This window comes from Apodemus sylvaticus, chromosome 2, assembly GCF_947179515.1.
Source record: "Apodemus sylvaticus chromosome 2, mApoSyl1.1, whole genome shotgun sequence".
Classification (NCBI taxonomy): Eukaryota; Metazoa; Chordata; class Mammalia; order Rodentia; family Muridae; genus Apodemus; species Apodemus sylvaticus.
In genome coordinates this window covers 187,547,413-187,552,524 of record NC_067473.1, presented here as the reverse complement: position 1 = coordinate 187,552,524, position 5,112 = coordinate 187,547,413, and positions in this window count along the sequence as shown.

Here is a 5,112-nt window from a genome sequence, read left to right as displayed (position 1 = left end):
CGAGGGCGGAGCGCAAAGCAATTCCGCTGGGTTGCAGAGGCCAGGCAGCGGAAGACCGACACAGAAAGAAACCGAAAAGCAAAACAAAGCTCTGCTTCTCCTTCCGAAACCGGAAGGAACGCTTAGCTGCAACAAGCCTGCCTGCTACTTCAGGCCAACAACCGCAGACCGCGCCCTCTCGGCGCGCAGCGACCCCGCGGTGCAGCGAAGACCCGGGCGGCACCCCTCCGCCGGGACAGAGGTAGCCGAAACCCAGCCCCGAGCCAAGGGCGCAGAACAAAAGCCCGATCGGAAGCAGACCGGCCGCCCTGCGGGTGCTTACGCGCTGATGCACCAAACCAGGCCTCGGCCGAGCGCAGAGCGCGCAGAGGCTTGGTGGCAGCCTTCGCTGGGGCGGGTCCAGCTGACTCGGCGCTCCGCCCCCGTGCGCTTGCGCCCGGGCCGTGGTCCTAGTGCCGGGCAGGTGCGCCTTCTGCCGTCTGAGGGGAGAAGAACGCTTAACCTGGCACCTGGAATTTATTTAAGATTCACTGAGAGCTTCTGGAGTGAAAGGCCAAGGGCCAGTGAAAATATACTGTTGGGGTTCAGGAATCGATACTCAAACTGAAAGGAGTGAATTGGCCTGATGGAACTGGGCTCCTGAGTGCGAGAATTTGTTCAAGAAATGCTCGTTGCTTTTGCATACTATTTGAGTCTGGGGTATCATTCTTCAGAGATTCATGGACCCAAACAAAACTATATGAACACTGATCTGAGTTAAGCAAGAACCTATTAATGAACCTTCAGTACTGCAAAAAGAACTTGGAAACATAATTATAGTCCTAGTCTGCTCTCAGGGTAGGCTTTTTATAGGAAAAAACAGGTTCAAAAGTTTAAAGGGCAAGAAGAGGAGCAGTAGGCTTACTAGGCAAATTGTTATCAACTAACCTTTAAGCTGATTGGTCCCAAGTAAGGTATGGAGAATGGTACATGGGTGGTGAACATGAAGGACCCTAAGGGCTTTTGCCAGTCTTATACTGCCCCCTTCAACTTGCCTCTCCTGCCTGGGGTCAAGGCTAGGTCAAGTTCCATTTTTCCACCCACAGGAACTTTCATGAGTAAACAATTCTCAGAAAAACCGCAGTCTGTACTGACTGATAGTCACCTGACCCTCTGAAAAGTCCCAGATAAGAGTTCAAGTGTGCGTCATGATCTGCTCATACTTGCTAGCCAATAGATTTAAAGGCCAATATGCTTAGCCAATGAGATTGAATTGTAACCTTGCTGATGTAACCTATGCCTCTAAAAAGTATAAAAACTGCTTGTAATAGCCATTCAGGGTCGCCTTCTAGTCACTCGCCTTGAGAGACTAATTGAAGGTCGATCCCATCACTCCAGAAAATAAACCCCTTGATTTTCCATCAATCTGTATCTTAGGGGGTATGTGTGTGTGTGTGTGGGGGGGGGAAGCCCTTCTCCAAGTTAAGTACCACTGACTGAGGGGGGGTCTTATAAACAGGGGTAAACATTGAAATAACATAGCATGCGTATTATAATCATAACTTTTTGGATTATTAGTAGCATTCTTCAATGTCAGCCACAAAAGCCACAATGAACGCATACTCAGGTGCATGAAGGGGCACTGCCAAGTGATCATCTCTAACAAGCCATTTTAGACATAACAGCTCCTCTCTCATCACTCTCTCATTGTTCTCATTGTTCTCTCTCTTGGCACTCTCACCTCTCTGCTCCTCTTGGGCTCTGCTCCCCTCCCCCTCTCTCCATGTGGTCATGGCCGGCCTCCAATTCTCTACTCTCTACTCTTTCTGACTTTCTCTGCCTCTACTATACCATTAACTCCCATCCTCTGCTCTGAATAAACTCTATTCTATACCAAAAAAAAAAAAAAAAAAGGACATAACAGCTCATACTGACCTTTGATTTGATGGGTCCTACCTAAAGCTTTGTGGAATTTCTAAAGATTAGCAAACCTTATACAGAACATACAGAACAAAACAAGGCATATGGCCAGCACATTGATACTCCAAGCCAAGTCACCTCTCTGTCTCAATGACTGGTGGGCATGAATACCTGGCAAGCATAGGCCAAAAGAGCTACAACTCTTCTGGGGGGAGGTATCAAGCCATAACATTAGAGATTCAGTCCATTGGGATAGGCCTGAAAATGCATTTCAAACAAGTTGCAATTTTGTGAGGATTGTTGGGGTCCAGGAGTCACCCATAAACCACATAAGCACTAACCTCAGTCAGACAGAGATAGTTTATTGAACATACACCCTAAGACTGATCGGGGTTATAGCCCCAACACCAAACATCTTTGTCAGCTTATAGAGGCTAAAACTGGAAAAAAAAATCACACACACACACACACACACAGAGAGAGAGAGAGAGAGAGAGAGAGAGAGAGAGAGAGAGAGAGAGAGAGAGAGAGAAACCACCATGAGCTCATACATAGATGAAGGAAGTGCTGCCTGGTGGTCAGCTCTGTCTCAAGCCATTTTAGACACAACAGTTCATACTGACCTTTAATTCAATGGGTCCTACATAAAGCTTTGTGGAATTTCTAAAGATTAAGAAACCTTATACAGAACATAACAGGATATGTGCTCAGCATACCTTGCTCTAAGTCAAGTTATTTTTGTGTTAACGACTGGCAGGCACATTATAGCAACAATATGAAATCACTGGTAGGCATGGAACAAAATGGCTACAGCTAGTGGGGGCAGGCTTCAACAAAGATAAGCTGTTGAAGATCTCATTATCAATGATCTGCAAACAGGATGGCAAAATCTTCTACAAAGTACATGAAAGAAAATGCACCCTCTGCTGGCTTTAGTGGTACACACTTTTAATCCCAGAATCTGGGAAGGAGGGAGCAGGCAGATTTCTATGAAAAAGTGAGTCCATGCTGGCCTACATAGGGCTATACAGAGAGATCCTATCTCAACCAAAGAAACCAAAAATAAAAAAATTGAAAATGCTGAAGGGTTCTGACAGGCCCAAAGATGGCATGGGTCCTGTCCCTTCCCCCTTTTCTTTTGCTAAACCGCTAGATTCATTTGACTACTTCCTCGTGTCTGACTTATTCCTGAGGCTGGTCACTAAGGTCCAGCTATCAAAATTAAAAAGCTGGTGTTTTCAAGCCTTGGTGTTACATAATTGGGTAAAGCGGTTAAGGAATGTTATGCTTCAAACTGATAATGTTTATTCAGACTCAAGGAGGAACCATACATCTGGAAAAGAATCTCTTTGACCTGGGAAGGAATAACTGGTCCTGTTATCAGTAACCAGTGCATTCTCTCCTGTTGTTACAAGCTGGCCACAGCTGTTATGTCTCTTTTTCCACTGCTGGGAATGCTTGGTTGTCTCTTTCCCATAGCTTAAGGGTGGGAGGTCTTATCGCTTCAAGGACTTTAATTTTCAGAGCCCAGGTTTGCCTGGGACAGCAAGGTAGGGGGGTGCTGGCTGCTTTTTGTCTCTTCAACTCTACAAGATTACGAGTTAGCCAAATGAATTAAATGCCTCTTTTGGACCAGCTGTTGCAATACAGCGAAGCCTACTAGTGGAGGATATAACTGTAGGGTAAACACATCCTAACAGGATTAACATCCTAACCCTGACTTGATCCCAAGCCCAAGAAGTAAGCCAAAGGAAAAACCACCTGTACCTGGTTTGGCCACAAGCTCAGAGACTTTGAAATCCCCTGTGACTCCTCCTTAATGGCCAAACAATGGATGGAAGTTAGAAACAAAAGGCGCACACCTGTAATCCCAGCACTCTAGGAGGCAGAGGCAGGTGGATTTCTGAGTTCGAGGCCAGCCTGGTCTACAGAGTGAGTTCCAGGACAGCCAGGGCTATACAGAGAAACCCTGTCTCGAAAAAAACAAATCCAAAAAAAAAAAAAAAGACCTCACAGAATCCACGACCGGCCCAGGAATAAGGCAGGCCAGGAGCAAGCCCAGACAAGCCTAGGCAAGCTGGGCCTTCTCAAGGTTGTTAGAATAGCAAGATGATCCACCCAAGGTCGTTAAGACATTCTAGGAACTAGCCTGCCATAAAGATAAGGAAGTTGCCTAAACAACCTCTGCTGTCATGGGCCATCTGGACTTCCTCCCCTCACCATCTCTTCTCTTGTGTAGTTTAATGTTAACCAGGCCCTCTGCTAAGAAAAGATAAGCCTCCTGCTCTCCTACATTGCTGATACACCATCCTCCACGTACTACCCGCTGATGTAATTGTGTGCCAATTCCTCCCCTCAATGTATGAATTGACCAATCATGTAAAAGCGCGTGAGAAACCCCCTTGCCTTTTCCCATATAAACCCCTAGCTTTTGAGCTTCAGGGTTGACTCCTCTGTCTCTTGCATGAGACACATGTTGGCCTGAAGCTCTGCCATTAAACTGCCTCGTGTTCTTGCATCAAGCCGGTCTCTCGCGTTTCCTTGGGTGTGTGCCGACCCGAGACTCGAGTGGGGTCTCCCCGTTCGGGGGTCCTACACAATATTTTTCTATCTTAAGATACTTTCTGTGCATTCTCCAAAAAAAAAAAAAAATATATATATATATATAAAAGCCTTCCCCTCAGTTGAACACTGCTGTTTCTCTTCCTGTTCAGAAGCAGTCACCATGCTGTTTTTCTCCCCCAATAAATCTCTTCTGTGAGGTTTGTTCCATGGGATGAGTTTGTGGTATTCATTGCCTTTGGACTACCAAGATGCCCTTGTTCCAGAAAAGCCCCTTACATTAGTGTCATAGGCTCTCCCAGTGCCTGTGCTCCCTCTCTGGGTCCGAGCCACACTGAGACCCTGTCCCTCATCTTCAGACCGCATGGAAAACTCAACATCTGGCTCACCTATTGCTCAACACCTCACCCACCAGGGGCCATTCGGTAAGTTTCTCTAAGGCAGCAGAGATGGTCATAAACTATCTGGCACTCCTCTAATACTCTTGGAAGTAAGGGTACCCCCAACAAAGGTCTTTATGGCTACCTTTGGCCCTCTTCACCGACACTTCTCCCCTCATCACACACACACACACACACACACACACACACACACACACACACAAAACCTCAGAGATTAAATTCTACAGCTTCCTTAGGCCGAGAGGATTAT